At 39.0% G+C, this 22,879-nt stretch overlaps 1 protein-coding gene and 1 long non-coding RNA gene across 8 annotated transcripts in view; both read left to right on the top strand.

Annotated features, from left to right (window-relative positions):
- MAST4 (microtubule associated serine/threonine kinase family member 4) overlaps positions 1 to 22,879 on the top strand; it is a 546,892-nt gene that overhangs the window by 321,023 nt on the left and 202,990 nt on the right. The window lies entirely within an intron of this gene.
- On the top strand, positions 9,977 to 12,127 carry LOC141374884 (uncharacterized). The gene is made up of 3 exons (XR_012382055.1): positions 9,977 to 10,021; positions 11,196 to 11,272; positions 11,538 to 12,127. It is a non-coding gene; the product is annotated as an uncharacterized lncRNA (long non-coding RNA).

Raw genomic sequence — 22,879 nt, 5'->3', positions numbered from 1 at the left:
GATTTTAGTACATTGTAGGTTACAATTTTCTTCCCATTTTGCTAACCAGTTACTCCCTTCTGCCATTACTAAATAATTCTCCCCCCACTGAATTGTTTTGTCTCATATTTAATATATGTCTTATTGTCTCTTCTCTATTATCCGTGTTTTCTTTAACTCGGACTATGCTGTATTTAATAACTGTAGACGTATATCTCCATATTTGCTCTTCTTTTTGAGACTTCTAAGTGATAAGTTCATCAATTCATTTTTTTTCTAGATAAATGTTAGAATCATATTTGGGGTTCACCTACCATGCCACAGTTTCCTAAGTGGAATATTAAAAGTGTACATTTCATTTAGAAGAAAGTGTCATCTTAAGCTATGTTTTATCCTTTTAGGAACATTTATTAATTTAATGACCCTGGTATTTCTCTTTTTAAAGTGGTTTTTTGTTTTTGTTTTTGTTTTGTTTTTTTTTACAGATCACACATTTCTTCTTTTTTTTATGTTATGTTAATCATCATACATTACATCATTAGTTTGTGATGTAGTGTTCCATGTTTCATTGTTTGTGCATAACACCCAGTGCTCCATGCAGAACGTGCCCTCTTTAATACCCATCACCAGGCTAACCCATCCCCCACCCAGCCTCCCCTCTAGAGCCCTCAATTTGTTTTTCAGAGTCCATCGTCTCTCATGGTTCGTCTCCCCCTCCGATTTTCCCCCTTCATTCTTCCCCTCCTGCTACCTTCTTCTTCTTCCCTTTTTTTTTTAACATATAATGTATTATTTGTTTCAGAGGTACAGATCTATGATTCAACAGTCTTGCACACTTCACAGTGCTCACCATAGCACATACCCTCCCCAATGCCTGTCACCCAGCCACCCCATCCCTCCCACCCCCACCACTCCAGCAACCCTCAGTTTGTTTCCTGAGATTAAGAATTCCTCATATCAGTGAGATCATATGATACATGTCTTTCTCTGATTGACTTATTTCACTCAGCATAACACCCTCCAGTTCCATCCACGTCGTTGCAAATGGCAAGCTTTCATTCTTTTTGATGGCTGCATAATATTCCATTGTGTGTGTGTGTGTGTGTGTGTGTGTGTGTGTGTGTGTGTGTATACACACACACACCACATCTTCTTTATCCATTCATCTATCGATGGACATCTTGGCTCTTTCCACAGTTTGGCCATTGTGGACACTGAAATGGTCATTCTTGATGAGAGCTAAGCATGTTGTTTCACTTGGATCACTATATTTTTTAAATAATGGTAGAGAACAGTAGAGGCCTGTTACACCCAAGCCATGATGGCTCTTGAAATGACTTCAAAAACATGAAAAGACATATAACTGTGGCTATAGGCAAAGTTGAAATTTTTGAGAGAAATCAGAGTTTGAGCATGGTAATTCCAGACAGAGGACAAAACCCGTCTAATACTTTGGGAATTCAACTGGATAAAATACATTTTTGTCATTTAATTTTTTAAAAAGTAAGAATTTGAAAATTAGTTTTGCTCCAATATTCTTAGACACATAGATTCTTAAGAAACTGGAATAAAAAGTGTCAAAATGAACCCAAATCTATTCTGTCACTCCAATCACTCACCTTGCTTAGACTGAATTCCCTGAGGTAGTGGCCACAGACTTGGGGCTTATATTTAAGCCAGGCTTTTTTTTTTTTTTATGTTACGTTAGTCACCATACAGTACATCATTAGTTTTTGATGTGGTGATCCGCGATCCATTGTTTTCGTGTAACACCCAGTGCTCCATGCAATATGTGCCCTCCTTAATACCCATCACTGGGCTAACCCATCCCCCCACGCCCCACACATGTTTCTTCCTAAGATATCTTGGAGGATTTATTTATTTATCTAAAAGTTTATTTTAAATCCAGTATAGTTAACATACAGTGTTATATTATTTCAGGTGTACATTATAGTGATTCAGCAATTCCATACACCACCCAGCACTCATCAACATAAATGCACTCTTAATCCCCTTCACCTGTTTTGCCCATCACTCTACCCACTTCCCCTCTGGTAACGATTCATTTTGGAGTATTTTTATTTTTATGTAAGTAGCGTTTGTTAATAAGTCATATTTTCTATTTTTTCACTGGTAGCAGAACTATTGGACTTTATATATGTGGGATCTATCCAAGCTACTTAACTCTTTTATTTACTGCAGTAGTTTTTCCATTGATTCTGTTTGGCTTTCTAGATACAAAATTATATCGTGTACAGGTAATAGTTGTTTTTAATCCAATATTGTTCTTCTCCAATATTGCCTGCTCTCAAATAAGCATTACATAATAGTCATGGTAGGTGGTTTGTTCCTGGAACGTTGCTAGTGTCTAAGATAAATGTAGACTGTTAGTGTGAAATATACTCTGTGATGTAAGAAATATTATACTTAGAAGAGCATATAGCTGAATTTTTAAGTTACATGGTAATTTTGTCACATAATGCCTTCCCTTCTTCATATTTAAGAGCTGCTTGCCATCCAGAAAGAGACAGTTCGAGAGATGAACAAACTGCCTGAATTTAATGGGCTGTTCCCTTTTAGTATGAAGAACACTGTCTTGGTTGGTTCTACAATGAGAATGCTAATTTCTCTGTTCCAGTCATGAGTTTAGAGAGGAGTTGGGGCAAAGACCCACCATTCTATCAGTTGAATGCCCATGAGGGCTGTCCCAAAGATTGAAGTTAGAATTTAGGGACTTAAAAATAATGTGACTAGTATGTTCAAGAAAAAAATGAAAAATTGGAAAATTTCACCAGAGAATTGAAATTTGTGGGGGAGAAAAAGCAGCAAATAGAAAAATTGATAACTGAAAAGTACAATATCTGAAATTAAGGACTCCATGGATAGTTTTAAAAGAAGATCAGACACAGCAGAAGACACTATTAGTAATGTGGAGGACAGGTTAATAGAAAATACACAAATTGAATCCAACAAGAGAAATAATGTATGCATGTATTTCCACTAGCTAACAATTTGAGAAGCCGCATTTTTCCATATCCCTGCCAACAATAGGTATTTTGACACTGTTTATATTCTGCCACTTGACATGTAAAGTGATACTTTATTGTTAGTTTAATTTCCTTTTCACTAACAAAACATTTTATTATCTTTTCATTTAGTTTGCTATTTAGATGTTTTCTCAGAAATATCTATTCATATGTTTGCTGTTATGTCTCTGGGGTTGTTAGTATTTTAATCAGTTTGTACATTTTTTGTATATGAGTTATAACCTTTTGTTATCTCCATTACAAATGTATTTTCTAGATGTGTGTATGAAACATTTTATTACTATGCTATTTTTCTTTAGCAGAAGAGAATGTGGATTTGTATAATGAAAATTTTACTGGAAGACCAAATAAGATGATAAAAAAATAAGCTTTCACAACATGATTCTAAGCTAGTTTCATGAGACTGTAGTTATTATTTTCTGTGTTCCAGACTGTCTTCTATACAAGTTTGTGTGTGCATGTATCTTATAATTACACTGGTAATTGAGCTTGTTTGAGAAGAGTGTTAGAAAGTACTATGGTTAGCTCTGTGAATTGTGTGAGACTGATGAGTCACAGACCTGTACCCCTGAAACAAATAATACATTGTTAATAAAAATAAATAAAATAAAAAGAGATAACTTTGTTATCAGTTAAATTTCTTCATGACTTTGTTTTTGGTCATGGATTAATTATGTCAGGTTACTTTAGACCTAGAGATTAATTAATATAACCATCATCTGATTAGCAAATTAAGGGTTTATTTAGGTATAATTAAGTAGCTAGTATCTCTCGCAGTTTGAGGTATCACTGTTGATACTCATATGACGGTGTGTCTATGTATGATAGAAAGCAAGTATGTTGTTACCTTGTAGATCTAAAATTGTTAGATTATGAACATATATATGTACAAAAAGTTTCTATTGATTCCTCCCTGTCATGGTAAAGTACCCATGATAGATGCCATGCCTCTGTTTCATTAATGTTAATTATGAAAGATAGTTAAGGATTATTTACTTATTTTGGCTTTGGAGACTGACCATCCCGGTTCTGTCATGTACCACCCAACCTAACCTTGGATAAGTTAAATAATTTTTGTAGTTCTTCGTTTCGTTATCAATGAAATTAATTTGATAAATGTGTCCCTCTTAGAATTGAGTGTGGTAATGCATGTCCCGTGCTAGCCAGGAGCAAGCACTTATAAATGGAAGCTGTGGTTAGCATTTCTAGTGAAACATGCCTGTTCACACGGTGGATAGCATGCAGAGTTTTGAAGAAATAGTTACCAAACGTGAAAATACAGAGGTCAGGTTCTGAGAGGAAGGGCTATTTAAAGATTCTTTCCTGTTTCCTAAAGTTGTTACTGCTTTTAAAAAAGTAAGGAGTGACTGCGGGGATCTTTCAGCTACCTAGAGTAGCTCTTGTTGTCATCGTTTTGTGGAATCTTTAGCCTAACAGTTGAAATATATTTATGTAAAATTAAGATACTAACAAATTCTAAAAAGCTCATTTGTTTAATGGAATGGCATGGTGAATTCACTTCCTGAAGTGTTTTTGTTTTGTTTTTTGTCTTTAAGCAAATATCATTAGTAATAGTACTTAAAACATTTTTTATTATTTATTTGAATATTTCCATTCTATCTCCTGAAATACTGGGCTATACCAATTACAGTACTGGGAAATATGTGCTTACAGAAAAATTGCTGTCTTTTCCCTTTGGAAGCATTCCAGAATGTTTTACAGCTATGCTTGATGCTTGTGCTTTTCTTCTTTTTCCTTTTTTTTTTTAGAATCAAAGTTAGAACATGATAAATGATGGAAATTTCAAACTAATTCTGAAGTAGCGCAGGTGTGTTTTGCATTCACCGGTCTTCTCTGGAAAGTCATGTTCAGTTTTCAGGAACCTAAAGTGTTCTGGGGATGTTAATTTTATATGTCTTGCATATGGGTCAAAACCTTTTAAAATACAGGTAACCCTCTCCCCACTTTTTCCTCTATAGGTTTGTTAGAGTTTATGTGTATGATTTCTATGGTTAAAACATGGTGCGGTATTTTCTGATTTTTGCCACTTAAAAATAGTTCACAATTCATAGATTATTCTGAATGTTTTTGGTGCATCAGATCGCTTTCTGTGTTGCCATATGGATTATGTCTCCTAGAAAAGGTGTTTCTTTTATTACTCCACAAGTAGAAAAAATTGGTTCTGAATGGCCTATGTGATAAGTTCTGTTTGCTTTTGTATAGTGCTTCAAAGGTCACAGTCTACTATTGGGTCATTCTCAGTGTCTTTAAAATTCTTCAGGGCACCTGGGTGGCTCAGTCAGTTAAGCATCTGCCTTCAGCTCAGGTCATGATCCCAGGGTCCTGGGGTCAAGTTCCGCATCTGGCTCCCTACTCAGTGGGGAGCCTGCTTCTCCCTCTCACTCTACCCCTCCCCCCTGCTCATGCTCTCTCTCGCACACTCTCTGTCTCTCTCTCACTCTCAAATAAATAATAAAATCTAAAATAAAATAATAAATAAAATAAAATTCTTCAAAACCATGTTTGGATTACATCCTTTTGCTGGTTAAAAGATTTCTATCATGGTAATGAAGTAAAAACTTTTATTAAGTTGGTGGTAATTTGGCTTGAAATAGAAACTTTATATTAGAGTAATAGAAGACACTAGAACTTCTTTCTAAATAAAACTCTTTCTTTATAAGAGATAACATTTGTTCAGTATCTGCCAGAGTGTCTAGCACAATACATCTCAAATCTCTCTCCTCCCTCTTCCTTTCTTCTTCTAATATGTGTGTACTTTGTTATTTCTGATGCCTCTTTTCCCCAGAGTTATAGAAACACATAAATTTATAGCTGTGTTCTGTTTCAGTTTTCTACTGCTGTGTAATAAATTACCATAAATTTAATGGCTTAAAACAACACCCATTTATTATCGCACAGCTCTGTAGATCAGAAGTCAGGACAGGGCTCAGCTGGGTTCTCTTCCCAGCTCACATGTTTGGCAGAATTCAGTTCCTTATGGTTGTAAGCTTACAGTGGCATTCACTGTCTTCAAGGCAGGTAGGAGAAGCATTTCTCTGATATTTCACCATCTCTTAAAGGATTCACCTGATTAGGTCAGGTCCACCCATTCACTGTCTTCTGAATAACTCAGAGTCAGCTGATGAGTAACCATTTCATGCAGATAATATTCCATCATCTTCACAGGTCTGCCTGTCATAGTGGACAGGGAGGGGGATTATATAATAGTATAAGTTGGTTAGGGGTCGTTTTAGAGTTCTGCCTACCATATCACGGGCAAAAATTTTACACAACTTTTCTGTGGGGAAAGAAATATGTAAATATCTGTTGACTACCATCTGGTTGCTAGGCATGGTGTTATGACCTCCATGTCAAAGATGAGCAAAAACCTAGTTTCACAGAGACTACATCACTGGTTCAAGTTCCCACTGAATTCAAGAGCCAAACACAAAACCTTGGAGACAAAGCATCTGAGTGACCGAGAGCCTCTTTTTCAGTTGGTTTTTTCCCTAAACAGCTATGGGTTCTCAAATGAGCTCTTTTTCATTGGTTCAGATCTAGAGGGTTTTTGAAAACCTGTGAACACATTTCCTCAGGGAAGCTATGCTGGAAATGATGGTGAGTTCCTGGGCTGCACCACAGAATCCAACTTAACGCATGCTCTCAGGAAGATTGTCTTCTGAGTAATCCAGAACCCCTCATGTCCTAATCCCTGAGCCCCGTGGAGGCAGTCAGAGTTCCTGGCATCTTGCAACTGCTGGGGCTGTGTTGTGTGGGACAGCTCCTCAGAGACGGAAGTCCCCCAGATCCCGGGCCACACAGGGAGGGCAGGGGTAGGTACAGCCCCTCAGCTATAGGAACAGTTTCCAGCTCTGAGAAATTGAGATCTCATTTAGTTTATCGATTAGGTAATTATGTCATAGGCTGTATACAGAACCTTACTAGCTGAATTATCTGTTCTATCGAGTCAGTTACCTAGTGCTATCAGGTTTTTAAATGGTACCACTAAACTTGCCCAGTAGGTTGTACGTGAAAGTATTTGACAGTTTTTTTTTTTTAATCCTGCAGTTCGTTTTCTTAAACGTCTGTATAAAAAGCTACTTATAAGGCTTATACCCAACTAGTATCAACATGTTAGGTGGACTAGTTGAAAAATAAGGCAGCCTCTCTTCTTCCACCTGCCCATCTTGAGTTCCATCACATTCCTCCTGTCTTGACAACGAGCTTGAGGAAAGAGGGGAGACATGAACAGTGTACCCAAGGAATCCCCACAGGAAGAAGGAGCCATGCTCAGGCTGATGTGTTAGAGTTGCGGTGATGCTCATGACTGGAATATAGGAGGAGCTGTGTCTGCAGAAGGTCAGAGCGAAGGAGGCTGCAGAGGGAAAGAGTCAAAGGAAGGAATGCCAGGCTTTATTTTCCTTTAGCTCCTTCCGGTGCTGTGGCTTCGTGTTCTTCTACAGTGTCATTCATGCTTTGTGACTTAGAGGAGATTATTGAACTTTATGAATCTTTAGAACAGGGTATTGATGTTTGCCTAAATGTGAACTTTTTTTATCCTAAATTTTATCTTCTCTTCATTCATTGCCTCTGGTTAAATAAATAAATAAATAAATAAATCCTGTTCCCTTTTGATCTTCATTTCAGGTTATTCAAAATGTATGGCTGACAGCCTTCAAAGGAAGGATGCGGGCACTGGATGTTTTATTCAGTGTATGGCTGCTGTGTCCTTTGGTGCAGCTATTCAGATTGCTTTGGAAGTTCCTGAAAGGTTGTCATGCATTTTGCCAACAGTAAATGACAAGTCTTAATATATATGGTGAATATTCCAGCTGTATAGGAAATTACTGTTGCAGCCTCTATTTCATGGAAGTTTGTTTGTTTCTCACGTCGTGCTCAAAGTTCAGTCTGAATTCTTCAAGTCAGATAGATTCAGGTCTTACCTCTCATGTTAACGTGGGGGGTAAAAATAATTGAGAATGTGATGATGAGTGGGAGATGCATAAAGCACACGGTCACTTTTTAAAAACTTCTAATAATTCTGTGCCTTTGGGACAAATGACATCCCCTTCTTAGGCACCCCCCCTCCTCTAGGAAGTCCACTTCCTCTTTCCTTGGCTGCAAGTGAAATCTTTCGAAGATCATTACCTTAGTGCCCCCTAATGAAATGTAAATAAAATGAATGATTACAGTTTGATTATGGATCCAGTATTTATGAGGCTCCTGGTAACTTGCTGCATAAATTTAAGTATGTGAGTAAATTCTCTTGGGGACAGTCAATGTGAGAGTATTTTATTTTTCTTTCCTATTTTTTATGATGTACTAATTCTTTTCACCTCTGAATTCTTTATTGTTGTTTCTGCCCTAGAAGAAGTAGGACCCTGGAAAATAGATAATTTTTTTTTTTCTGGGTGACTTTTATGGTCCTTGTAGGGTTTGGACCAGACCTGAGTTTCTGCCTGATCCCGACATTGAAATAAAGGAACACAAACTTGCTTTTAATTCCCGTACTGTATCCATCTCCACACAAAGAAAAATGTATGAACATTTCTCTCCTCTGCCTTTTCTCATAAAGCACATCGAATTTCAAGTCTGTACTTACATAGAAATCACAAGGGAATTGGGGTAACACTGTTCTCCGATTACTTAGGGATATCAGGTATTTTAAGCTTTCTACTTCACTGTCTAGATATTGGAAGCTAGCCTCCCACTCACTTTACTGCTCAATACCACCTTGTCCTGCAGTCTTTTCTTCCTGGAAGAATTATTATAAGGGAAACTTCCACAGGACAGACTCTTTCCTGCATAACCCTTGCCCATCCTGCAGAGTATTTTCTGTGGCAGGAGACCGAATAACTCTCAAAGCTTGGGCATTTTACCCAGCCTGGTTGGGTCCCCCAGGAAAAGAAAGTTGAATTTTAATTTAGATTTGAGTTCATGGGAGCATTTCATATCATAATGTTGGGTCTCAAGAATCCCCCCCCCCCATTTTCGGGGTAGGGGCCCCTGAGGGGGGGGGAAGCTTGGCCCGGAAATTGTAAAAAAACAATTAAACTTTTATTTATCAAACAAGTTTGTTTCTTTCTTTCTTTCTTTCTTTCTCTCTTTCTTTCTCTTTCTTTCTCTTTCTTTCTCTTTCTTTCTCTTTCTTTCTCTTTTTCTTTTCTTTTCTTTTCTTTTCTCTTTTCTTTTCTTTTCTTTTCTTTTTTTTTCTTTTCTTTTTTAATTTCTTTCCCCTGCAAGCTACACAGGAAAATAGACTATCTGGATGACAAGCTTCTCTTATAAAGTGACTGTCCCTCCTACCCACAAGACAAGTGTCACACGTCCAATCCCGTTCTGATTCCCCCATTTGTAAAGAAGGGGGTGAGCTCATGAAGGAGACTGCCAGCTTACAGCACTTAAATGCTCAAAGACTGATTTCCCAAGTTGGCTGAGCAGACAGAAAAGGAAAGGCAAAGATGAGAACCCTTGTCATGTTGTGAATTGGATTATTTGCCAAGGAACCAAAGACTAAGTTCTGTTGGAATGTGGGGATGTTAAAAGATCCTTTCAGTGTGATTCCAGGTTTTAGGTTTTCTGGGAAAAGGGTAAGACCTTACTAGTATTCTCATATAAACTGTCTGCACAGTGTCACCAGAGGTTTTTCTTGAGTAGTTGTCAGCTGTTTGGCATGATGACAGAATTATCAAAACTTGTAGTCTTAGACTTTTCCTTTCCTACCCCCTGAGACCCAAAGTCTTTTTGTTGCCTCCACCAACCTCCACCCCGCCCCCATCCCGGGTCCAGGGCAGAACAAAGCACTTGACACTCTCTCTCTCTCTCCTAGAGTAGCTCTCTGCTTTCCTCTGAAGCATTTTCCTAGCTACATGGCTCTGATTGCTCTCTCTAGCTGACGCCCTGTGTATCACTGGCTGGCATGGAGTTGCGTAGGATGTGGTATGTTGGACTTTTCAAGATGGCCCAGAGTAATCCTGATACTCCAGTCAACAATGGTAACTAAGCTATAAGAAATATAAGTAATCCCCCAGTTGAATTTGATGCTTAACTTCACCCCCTGTTATTATACTTGTAATGATTTTATTATCTATTAATTAACTCTTTGCTCTGTCATGTATTTACTGAATGCCTCCTATGTGTGAGCAGTATGCTAATTAAGCATTTAGTATAAAATGGTAAACAGAAAAGGCATGACTCCTGCTCTCTTGGGATTTGTATTAATATATTTTATTTAAAATGTATCCTGATGTGCTCGCTTGGGCAGCACATATAATAAAATGTATCCTGATAATTAAAGATGTTCTGAAGGAAAGGAGCAGAATGTTCTAGGTGAGGGTAATTGTGGGTCGAATTTAGATTGGGAGGTCAGGAGCACAGGTGATATTTGAGTTGAGGTAAATATTTTAATTTAGTAAAGTAGAAGAAAGGCATTTTTTTCTAGGATGAAATTTGCTGTTGTGTTTCATCATAGGGTATTTCAAGCAGTTGACATCATAGATCCTTTATGTATATTTAAAATCTTAGAGTGCTAATCAAGGAACAAACTTTAGATGTTACCCCCCCCAAAAAAAAGTGAAATGGAGTAATTCAAAATGTATAATGTGTTTACAGATAATCCTATTAAGGGGAATAATATTGGGGATGAAAATTAAGTACTGTGGTAAATGGTTGAATATGGAAAAGATGGGGGTTAGAAACAAATGTACCACTAGAGAATGAAGATAATTATTTTGGAAATAGGAAAAGTCTGATTTAAGATCAGCAAACTTGGAGTAACTGCCATGGGACAGAGTGTGTGCTAGGAGATGAATAAAATGTTATAGCACCCCTCCACAAGTATACCATTTGGTTCAGAAACAAATGACGTCCTTCAACAATCCTAAAAACCAGAAATGTTGAGTATACTGTTCTAAGAGATACTTATTTTTTGGAAGGGAGCAAGCATTTTAACACCATATTATCAGTATTAGGTGAGGTAAATAAAAATAAGTTAATTAGGGTTTGAATGGATCTGTATTGAATGTTACATGCTATAAACAGACTATATCTTCCCACCCCACCTTCCAATACTTAAGGAACATTCGTCAAATGGATCCTTCATTAGACTACAGAAAGCAATCTCAGTAAATTATCCAAAGCATACGATTAAAGGTTCTCTTCTCTTTCTAGATGGGTGGCCTTGGACAATTTAATTACTACTTCTCCACCTCCCTTTCCAGACTTGTAAAATGGGGATAAGAATGCCAGTAAGTGGAAGTATTTGAAATTTACACAGGTGTTAAACTTTTTAGTACAATACTAGGAATTAATAATGTTTTCAGAAGTTTTTAAAATAATATTCTCCTAAATAAATATTGGCTAAAAGAAGAAAAAGTTAGAAGTTCTTGAGAAGATAATGATGATCAACCCAAACGTTACAGTTTTTAAAATTCAAGTTCTGCTCAGGATAAAATCAGTAGTTTGTAACATATTTTTCAGCATATTTTTATAGAATTTATTTTATGTTTTCAGGTGACCTCTCTCCACATCAACCTCAGTGATCACTTGATATTCTTGGAAAGCTTACAGCTTATCGCGGCTATGGAACATAGCACCACCCTCAGTATTTTCCATTTTGTCAATGGCTTAAATACATGTGGCCTGATTAGCAGAGTTCTTCATTAGAGAAAAGCCCTTTAGGCCTGTTAAAGGCCATCCTAATGATACCTAATTTTTAATATTTTTTTTAATTTTCAAGTTGTGAAAATACCAGCTTACATTTCGGGTAATATATCTAACATGCATCTGACTTTATGCACTATGTTTTCCAAAATGCTCTTGAAAATCAGTGTCTGGTGTGAATCACATGTGTTGAATATATTATCTAGAAAAGTGTTCCTGGAATCATTTGGTCAAAAAAGCCAGTGTCTGTACTTTATGATCTAGAAAAGTGTGGTAAACTGTAATAAAATAAAGTAGTTGGGGTCAGATAATCTGATTTACAACCCTGCCTCAGTCACTTAGTAAATATATAATGTGAGGGAAGTAGTTAATTATTTTGGTCTCAGGTAGCTCTGTAAAATTTGCCCCTGTACTTGAGGATGCTGTATTTTCTGCATGTCTTCCCCTGGATTTGTCATCTTGTTCCATTTTCTATTTTTTTTTTCTGGTTCTGATTTAATTTCCTTTTTTTACTTTGCTTCATTTGTTAATTTAACAAATGACTATTTAGTAGGCTATGTGTGCATTCTTAGTAGGCTATGTGTGCATTCTTATATGTATTGCCTCAAATCCTGTCTGGAATGATGGTGGGTATAAATAACTTTCTAAAAATAGGGAGTGTATTTGAAAAGTGTGTGAGAAAGCTGTTAAACCTCTGAAGTAGATTTTTTGCTTTTATGAAAGATGCAGCTTGAGACTTGAAGGAATCCCCATATTCACAAGTTTGAGGAATTTTCGCAAACTGCACACGTCCACGTAACCAGCACCAGCTCAAGAAACGGAACATGATTTCTACCTCACAAGTCCGGTCACTGCCTCCCCGATGCTGCCGTACCTATCTCCGTAGCCACTCTTCCTTCCCAAGGAATAGATTGGTTTTGCCTGAGTTTGAACTTCATATAATTAGAATCATAGGATAGGTACACTTTTTCTTTTTTTTTGTTAAATTGTGGTTAAATATACATAATAAAAAATGTGCCATTTTTTAAAAGATTTATTTATTAGAGGGCTGGGGGAAGGGCAGAAGGAAAGGCAGTGAGAATCCCTAGCAAATTCTGTGCTGAGTGGGGAGCCCCGCACAGGGTTCAATCCCACGACCCGAAGATCAGCACCTGAGCTGAAACCAAGAGTCAGATGCTCAACCAACTGTACCATCCAGGCACCCCTAAAAGGTACCATTTTTAAGTAAACAGTTCTATAGCATGAAGTGCCTTCACCTTGTTGTATAGCCATCATCACCGTACAGCCACGGAACTTACGCATCTTTCCAAACAGAGACTCCGTACCCATTAACAGTAACTCCCCATTTCCCCTTCTCCCCAGTCCCTAGCAGCCACCATACTACTTTCTGTCCCTGTGAATTTGGCTCTTCTAGGACCTCACATAAGTGAAATTGTACAGTATTCTTCCATGGCTAGTTTGTTTCTCTTAGCATAATGTCTAAAAGGTGCGTCCATGTTACAGCATATGTCAAGGTTTCCTTCCCTTTTAAGGATGAATAACATTCCATTTTATGTATAGATCATATCTTGCTTATCTGTTGATTTTTTGATGGACACCTGGGTTGCTTCTAACTTTTGGCTTCTGTGAATAATGGTGCTACGAATGTGGGTGTACAAATATCTGTCCAAGTCTCTTCTTTCATTTCTTTTGTATATATACACAGAAGTGGAATTACTGAATCATAGGATAATTCTATGCTTCATTTTTTTGAGGCATCACCATGCTGTTCTCCACACTGGTGGCACCGTTTTACATTCCCACAGGATAGTTAAACTTTGTTTTCCTCCACACTATGCATGTAAGATTCATTTACATTGTTATGTAGCTAGAGGTCATCTATTCTCATTGCTGTGTAGCGTTCTGTTAGTTAATATGCTGTGGTATTTGTAGCTGTTCTCTTGTCGATGGGCCTTTGGGTAGTTGCTAGGTTCTGGCCGTTGTAAGAAGTATTACTATTACAGTGCCTTTTATAGTTAGGTCTTAAGGATCTGTCGCTTTGTTGAGCTTTTTAATTTTCTCATATTACAGGAATAAAAATGGTTAAATTTATGAAATTATTTGTATACCTCACAAAATTTTCTGATGGTACTGCTTGGTAATCTTTAGTATCTCAAGTGACAGAATATCCAACCCACGTTGGCCTAAGAAAAGGGACTTGTTGGAGCACATCACTGGAAAGGTTCAGTGTCCAGCTTCAAGCATGGTTTGGTCCAGGGCTCAGACAATTTCATTCACTCTCAACTCTACTCTTGGCCCATAATAGATGACAAGCACAGGAAATGAGGCAATGTTTCAGTAAAAGTGAATCAAATGAAATCCAGAGATAAAGCAAGGGATTACTGCTATCTATCCATGTGGTAGCTCATCTTTTCTTCCAGTTTTATTCTTATCAGAATAATGTACATACATAGTTTTAAAAGTTAAATAGTACTCTCAGGCTTGTGAAAAACTGTAGATATCTGCCTCACTCTTCCCACTCTCCAGTCCTGCTTCCCTGGGAGAATGACTTCAACTCTCAGAGCACTTTCTTCCAGTGATGTTCTCCATATTCCAGAATTACGTGGTTTTGCTGCCCTCTTCTCTTTATCAATTTGGACATTATATATTGATTTCCTGATTTGGAGCATGGGAACTTAACTCTTATTCAACCTCTTCTCCCTCATTTTTCTATCCCCCAACTTGCCAAAATAGCTCTACCACCGTTACGGTACAGTTTTTTGGTTAAATCAATATTCAGTATTCATCTTAGGCAGATTAGGTACGTACTGATTTCCTGTTGCTCCTGTGACCTTTTTTTTTTTTTTTTTAAGATTCTATTTATTTGACAGAGAGAGAGACACAGTGAGAGAGGGAACACAAGCAGTGGGAGTGGGAGAGGGAGAAGCAGGCTTCCCGCTGAGCAGGGAGCCCGATGCGGGGCTCGATCCCAGGACCCCGGGACCATGACCTGAGCCAAAGGCAGACGCCTCATGACTGAGCCACCCAGGCGCCCCTACACTGGACCTTTTGCAGATAATCCAGAGCAATCTCATCACCACAAGACCCTAATTTAATCACATCAGTGAAGTCCCTTTTGCCATGTACAGTAACATATTCACAGATTCTAGGGATTATGCCGTCTTCAGAGGGGTCATTATTTTGCTACCACTGTGTGTGTGTGTGTGTGTGTGTATTTATTTATTTTTATTCCCTTCTTCTTCTCTCTCATCTCCTCTTTCTCCTTCTCTTCCTCACCAATGATTCTCTTCCCTTTTCTTTATAACTGTGTTTCTCCTGAAGTAAATAATTTCCTTGTTGTTCCTCTCCTTGGATTCTATGTAGCCAGCATGAGTCCTTTCCATACTCTTTGTACAACTGGAAAACCTCTGTTTGCACTTTGCACATGATCCACCGTACAAGATCACCTGTAAGTGCCCCGCCGTGGAGCTTCTTCCTCAATGAGGCTCCATCTTTGTCTTCCCAACCAGACCATGTGCTGACTAGGTCCACCACACGGCTGTTTTCTTGCGGTCTCCTTTAGCCATCATTACCGTCATCCTGCTCGTTCCCCTCACTCCCCTCCGTGCATTAACCTTCCCTCCATCTCCTGCATTTCTCTGAAATGGTTTGCTTCCTTGTTGAGTTGCAGTGTATCCTCTAGTCGTTTCTTGAGAAAATGTGTATAGATAGTAAATTTGATACCTTTTATGTCTTAAGAGGTCTTCAGCAAATTATGTAGATGACAGTGATAAGTTTTCTCTGTTGAAAAAGGGTCTTACTTTTGGGGGGAAGGAACAAGAACAGGAGAAGACGGGAGAGAGGTGGGGGTCAAGGAGGGAAGATACTTCTGCCCTGATCGTCACTCATCATGGTCCTCTAGGACAGGGTCCTCTCTTACTCACCTTGCTTCGCTAGTATGCTCATGGGAGGCACTTACCCTCTGTTCTTCAGTGAATGAGCACATACAGACACCTCCAAGTTGCTCTCTGCAGTTGTTCTATGAAGTGATGGAGAATCTTTAGAAGCCATTAGCTGCATCTCACAAAGGCCTGCTTGAAAAGTTAATTCCACTTATTAAAGATACTGTTAAAATTGAAACCTGATTCTTTTTTTTCCCCCCTTGGCATGTAGGACATAAAACTGATTCCTCCTTGAACTTTTATTCTTTTCTTCCTCCTGCTTCGCTGAATGATATCATTCCCTAAGAACCAAACTTGGGTGTGTGATTCATCTCTGAATATCCTATAATGCCATAGTTTATATAAACGCTCAATAAAAATGTGTTGCATTTCTGCGTATCAGCCATAGGACCTTCTTCATGACCACTAAATGACCTAACCTCTCAGCTTCAGAGGCTTTGCAATTGCTGTTCTCTCTGCCTGTGGTACTCTGTCCCCGACTCCTCATCCTTTGCATCCTGCCATTGAAACTCATGTATCATTAAGTTTTCCCCACCCTGATCTAAGGGCACTGTGTACTCCCCAAGTCACTGACCCTCATACCACTTGTGATGGCGCCCATGCGTACCTGTCCTTATCTGAAATGATTCTAATTGTGTCCTTACTTTGTTTCCCCAACTTAAATGGACTCCACAGATGGGTTTCTGTCCTACCCACTCCTGTATTCTGGCATACCTAGAACCAGGAACTGCTGAATGAAATGAATAATATTAGCTATTGAGACAGTGAAAATGTTCATAATTTCTAATTTTTACTGGATTGTGTGAGTGAAAGAAGAAGATAACATACTTCTGAAAGTTTTCCTCAACCATGCACAGCTTTTAAGAATCTATAAATAACGGAACATGCAGGGAGAATGGTGCTCTTGCCTTAGGATTGCGTACACCTTGCTTTGCAAAATTCCCTATCTAGGTTGCTGGCCAAGTGTGGCCAGGAGACTGTTAATCAGGTTTCTGTGACTTACAGATACTTCTGGGGCTCTGGCTACGAAAAGTCTTTCCCCCCTGAAAACAGGCCAGAAGCATATATGTATGCTTAGGTTGGTACTATTACTGAGAGAGGAAACAGGGAATGCGAAATGAAACAATAAGACTGCTCTTTTTTTTTTTTTTTTCCTAAGCTAAGTACAGTGAAATCAGAACCAAAATGTTTAAAACTGGTTAATGACACCGAGAGTCCTGTAGAAATTGATCCTTAGCTTTATAGCAGAGTTTCTAGAGCCACACTATTCATTTGTGCTTGGATAATTCTGGGTTGTAGGGGTTGTCTTGTGCATTGTAGGATGTTTTGCAACAACCCTGGCCTCTGCACCCCCTTCCTCTTCAATTGTGACAACCAAATATGTCTGCAGACATTTCCATCCCTGGTTGAGAACCAGCATTCTAGAGTATATGTAGAACAACCCAGCCTTAAGCCATGCCACTGGGTTTCTGTAGAAGCCGTATTTCCACCATCAAGGGCACAGTGGTCTTCCCTCCCTGTAACAGCAGAAAGTTGCTTAACTTCAAGCTTGTTGTGTACATGTCTTCTCAGTCATTCCAGTGCAGTTTCGAACAGAGTCCTCTCCATGTTCCACCAAAACATAGCACACTACTCCAGTGTCACCTTAGGTTCCTCCTCTGCACATGTGTGTGCAGCTAGTACTTGGTGTGTGCTTTCCAGCCAGTAGGGCTCTTTCTGGGTCTTTCTGTAGTATCTGAACAAATCCTGACTCTCCACTTTCTTGGACGCCACTCTCTGAGCTGTTGGTACTGTTTGGTTAGTTATCTAACACTGTGGAAAGCTGTAATTATAAGAAAAAGGAGGGTGAGTGTCCTCAGTTGGTAGTCGCACCAATATAGGGAGAGTCATTCATTCATCTTTCAGCAGATTTTTTTTCTTTTTTTTATTGAGGTATAGTTAACATACAGTGTTATATTAGTTTCTGTTGTATAATATGGCAATTCAACAGATTCTATATATCATGCACAGCTCATCAAGGTAAGTGTGCTCTTAATCCCCTTTATTGTTTTTATGCATCCCAACACCAGCTTCCTCTTTGGCAACTACCAGTTCTCTGTATTTAAGATTTTATTTTTTTGTTTTTCTCTTGTTTGTTCATCTATTCCTTAAGTTTCACCTATAAATGAAATCATATGGCATTTGTCTTATTTCACCTAGCCTTGTATTTTCTAGGCCAGTCCATGTTTTTGAAAATGGCAAGATCTCATTCTTTTTCATGACTGAGTAATATTCATCTCTGTGTGTGTGTGTGTGTGTGTGTGTGTGTGTGTGTGTGTGTGTGTGTGAGTGTGTGAGTGAACCTGGACATACACACTGCATCTTCTTTTTTTAAGATTTTATTTATTTGTTAGAGAAAGAAAGAGAGAGCACAATCAGGGGGGAGCAGCTGGCAGAGGGAGAAGCCGGTTTCCCGCTGAGCAAGGAGCCCCGTGTGGGACTTGATCCCAGGACCCTGGGATCATGAGCTGAAGGCAGGCGCTTAATGACTGAGCCACCCAGGCACCCCTTGAATTAGTATTTTCATTTTCTTTGGATAAATACCCACTAGCAAAATTATTGGATCCTATGGTAATTCTGTTTTTAATATTTTGAGGGAAACCTCCATACTGTTTTCTGCAGTGGCTGCACCAGTTGCATTCCCACCAACAGTGCATGAGGGTTTTTTTTCCTCCACATCCTTGCCAATTGCTTATTTCTTGTTTTTTGTTTGTTTGTTTTATTTTAGCCATTCTGACTGGTGTGAGGTGATATCACAGTGTGGTTTTGATACACATTTACCTGATTAATAATGCATAGCATCTTCTCATGTGTCTGTTGGCCATCTGCGTGTCTTCTTTGGAAGAATGTCTATTCAGGTCCTCTGCCCGTTTTTTTTTTTTTTTTAAAGATGTTATTTATTTTTTTGAGAGAGAGAAAGAGAGGGAGAGAGCATGAGCAGGGGAGGGGCAGAGGGAGAGGGAGAAGCAGGCTCCCCGCAGAACAGGGAGCCCAACGCAGAGCTCAATCCCAGGACTCTGGGATCATGACTTGAGGTGAAGGCAGACGCTTAACCGTCTGAGCCACCCAGGTGCCCCTCCTCTGCCCATATTTTTAATCAGATTATTTGTTGTTTGAGTTCTTTCCCCTTATCAGATATATCATTTGCAAATGTTTTCTCCCATTCAGTAGGTTGCCTTTTTGTTTTGTTAATGGTTTCCTTCACCATCCAAAAGCTTTTTGATTTTGGTGTAATCCCAATAGCTTAATTTTGCTTTTGTTGCCCTTGCCTGGGGAGATATATCTAGAAAAATGTTGCCAAGGCCAGTGTCAAAGAAATTGCTGTCAACGTTTTCTTCTAGGAATTTTATGGTTTCTGGTCTCACATTTAGGTCTTTGATTCATTTTGAATTTATGTTTGTATATGGAGATAGAAAGTGATCCAGTTTCATTCTTCTGCATGTAGCTGTCCAGTTTTCCCAGCACCATTTGTTTTTTTGTTTGTTTGTTTGTTTGTTTTTTAAAGATTTTACTTATTTGACAGAGAGAGACAGCGAGAGCAGGAACACAAGCAGGGGGAGTGGGAGAGGGAGAAGCAGGCTTCCCGCTGAGCAGGGAGCCCGATGTGGGACTCGATCCCAGGACCCTGGGATCATGACCTGAGCCGAAGGCAGACACTTAACGACTGAGCCACCCAGGCGACCCCCAGCACCATTTGTTGAAGAGACGGTCTTTTCCCCACTGCATATTTTTGCCTCTTTGGTCTTAGAATGATTGACCATATAAGCCTGGGTTTATTTCTGGGCTCTCTATTCTGTTCTCTTCATCTAAGTGTCTGTTTTTGAGCCAGTACCATGCTGTTTCAATTACTACAGCTTCATAGTGTATTTTGAAATGTCAGCGGACATTTATTGAATATTTGAATGGACCATTCTTGGCACTGGAGTTAGAACACGCTTACTTCTTGGAGCCCACACTCCTGTAGAGGAGAGACAATAACTGAATATAAAATATGTCTCAAGTGATAGGTGCTGAGGAGAGAAATACATTAGAAAGAGAAGGAAACAGTAGGTGGAAGGGAGGCTTGCGACTTCAAGTAACCTGGGATGAAGTGGGGTGTTTGGATGTCTTAGGGAATGAGTTGGTGGCAGACGGGGCAGTCAATGCAGAGGCCGTGAGATAGACGTGGGTTTGGGGTACAAGAGGGACAGTGAGGAGTGGAGTTGCAGGGACGGAGGCCAGGGTGGGTGGGTGTATCCATGTCACGTGGAGCTTTGGGGGCATGGTGAGAATTCTTCAGTTTTTTTATTACACAAAATTTCAGACAGGTACTACAGAAAATAGTGTAGTGAACCCTTCATGTACCCATTACCCAGATTTAATTGTAATACTCTTATTAATTAATATTATATCTTACTCTCCCTCCCTAGATTATTTTGGAGCAAAGCATACTTTACTTAACCTGTAAGTATTTTTATATGTATTTCTGAAAGATAAGAAATTAAAAGTGATCCTGATCCCAATATTTTTTTAAAATAGTTAAGATTACCACATACCCAAGTCAGTGTGTGTGTCTGTTACACTGATTATTTCTAAGTATTCCATTATGTGTTTGTTTGGTGTCACGACCCACACAGGTTCATAGGTTGCAATTAATGGATTTATCTCTTCATTCTTACTTAACCCCTCCATCTCCTTCCCATCCCTACTTGATCATTTTGGTTTAAGATACCAGGTCATTTGTCGTGGTTTTCACTTTTCCCAGTCTAACTTTTGCTGACAACATCTCTTTGTCCCTACATATACTGTAATCGACACTTTGATGTAGAAGCTTGATTATATCCTGGGGTGGTGTGGCTTTTTCAGTAGGATTACCTCATAGCTGTTGCACCGAGAGGCACAGAACACCCAGTCATCATGATCGTGGCCTAGGTCCATTCATTTATCAGGGTTTGAGAAATGGTGGCACTCTAATTGTAGCACTCTTTCTTTACCCACTGGAATACTTATATAAAGAGAATCATTTTCTTATCCATGAGGTGCAGTCCATAGGGAAATCAGCATTAGTGGTTAATATTTTTCCTTTTCCAGTTTTCACAATGAATGGGGTAGTTCCCCAGCATCTTCCAAAGGGGGTCCTTGCTGGCTGGTTCCTTCCTTTCCTTCTTTCCATCTGTCTTTCATTCCTTCCTTCCCTCCCTCCCTCTCTCCTTCTTCACTCTTTCCTTACCTCCTCCTCCCTTCTCTCCTTGAACTCAGGGCCTTAAACATTAGGTATGCTCTAATACATTACCATTGTCATTCCTATGGATGCTCGGTTTTCTGATTTTTTTTGGGGGGGGGGCAATTTGTTAGATTTTTAGCCTTTACTCAGAGTGAGAGAGAAACTGTTGGTGTGTTTTGAACACAGGAGTGATATTCTGGAAAAAATCACTCTGGAATTTGTGTATCCAACAAAGTGTAGAGGGTGCCAGGGAGGAAGTGGAGAGATCAGTCAGAAGGAAATTATAATCATCCAGCCAGGGTAGGACATTCCTTGAATCAGGGGGAAAGAATGGTGAGAGTCTGGATATTTTACATTGCATGGAAATTTATTTGGCAGGGAGAGGAGGATGGGGAGTTTGGGTTGGATATTTTAAATTAAGGGTATTGAAAGGAAATTCAAGGGAAACGGTTTTGTTGTCCATTGGCAATGTGGAACTGAAATTCACTTAAGATCTGTGTAGAGAAGTCTATTAAATAAAATTCTAATGTTATTCTTAAAATGAGGTTATTTTAAGAAAATAAAAAATTTAGAAAATTTAGCTTTTGGGGAGACAGAATGGAATTTTTTCTTTCTTTCCTTTTTTTTTTTTTTTAATCATAGCCTGGCTTTTGCCATGTTTCCTTTCATGCTTTCCCTAACTTTACTGAGCAAAGTTGATCCCCCTGCTTTGTGTTCTATTATATCTTTATCATTTCTTATTGTTATGCTTTTCATATTAGTTAAAATGATTTGTTTACATTTCTGTCTGCCTCCCTATGGTCACTACGCAACGACTATATTCACAGTATGGATTTGCTACCACTAAAAGGTAGAGTGAGCCCAAACAGTAGGAGAAGTTGTAACAAATACCCCAGAGCATGTTGGCCAGTTAGGGGTTAAAGAAGAGTTCTGGGAGTATCTTATGAACCTTCTGTAGCCCACATGAACCTTTGTACAATTAGAAACAGGTGACCCTCTAGATGGATGTAAAGCTGAGGGTAACTTTGTTTAAAATGGAAAAAAAAAAAAAGGAGGGTTGGGGTTGGTGGAAGCAGCCCAGAGCCACGCAGCAGGCTTGGCAAGGTGGGAAGCAGGCTGGACTTCACCCCTCACTTCCTTTTTTGCCCAGCACCTTTGTGCAGTGCACAACCTGAACAACTGCACATGGCATCCCTGCAAGTGAAGGCTTGGGATAGGGAATAAATACACCAGCATCTAACCCTAGCACTGTCACCAGTTGTATGCTCTCAGTTTCTTCATCTGAAAGATGATGGAATTTGACTTGATAGCTTTTTAAATGTAACTACTCGAACACAGTTGTTTGATCACAGATTGGCTGTGTGCATGTGGACCAGCAGCTGTGCTTGAGGATTAGAATTCTTGCTAAAATAAAATTTAATTTGATCAAGTACTTCTCAGCAGACCAGTGGTTAGTGAATTTTAAAACATTTTAAAATGCATCAGAAGAAGTGAGTCAGATATGTTCTTCAGACACACTGGAAGTACACTTAGTCCCAAGTTAGGAATACTGTGCAAAATTGTGTTATTTGAATAAATACAGGATGAAACTTTCAGGCTTCCAAAATGGATGTTCTCCCTTTGCTTCCTTATTCATCTTTGATTGCTTTTGTAAAGTATGTAGCACCATGATATTCTTAAAAATCACTTTTCAAAAATAAAAATACAAGCTCCTGTCTCTTGCATTTCCAGTTGGTATTTCCCATCGTAGGGTTTTGCCTGTTCACACGAGGGTTTGCCTCACATCAGAGTTCAACATCCCCCAAATTAATGCAGTTAGTTTATTCCTCTTTCTGATGATTGCCTTATATAGAAAAGAATCTAATTGTTTTCATTCGGCACCATTCCCCGTGTCTTTCTTGTGGCACATGAGTGATTTGGCTAACTCCACCAAGGGAAGAGTCAATGGAACTTCCTCAGGGTGGCCGGATCCTATTTGAGAGCATCCCTGGGAGGTGGGAAATAGTTGA

This window comes from Callorhinus ursinus, unplaced genomic scaffold (assembly GCF_003265705.2).
Source record: "Callorhinus ursinus isolate GAN/ISIS: 27379988/994484 unplaced genomic scaffold, GSC_fseal_2.0 scaffold23, whole genome shotgun sequence".
Taxonomy (NCBI): Eukaryota; Metazoa; Chordata; class Mammalia; order Carnivora; family Otariidae; genus Callorhinus; species Callorhinus ursinus.
Note: the sequence above shows the minus strand (reverse complement) of the source record. Positions and strands in the feature narration are given on the sequence as shown.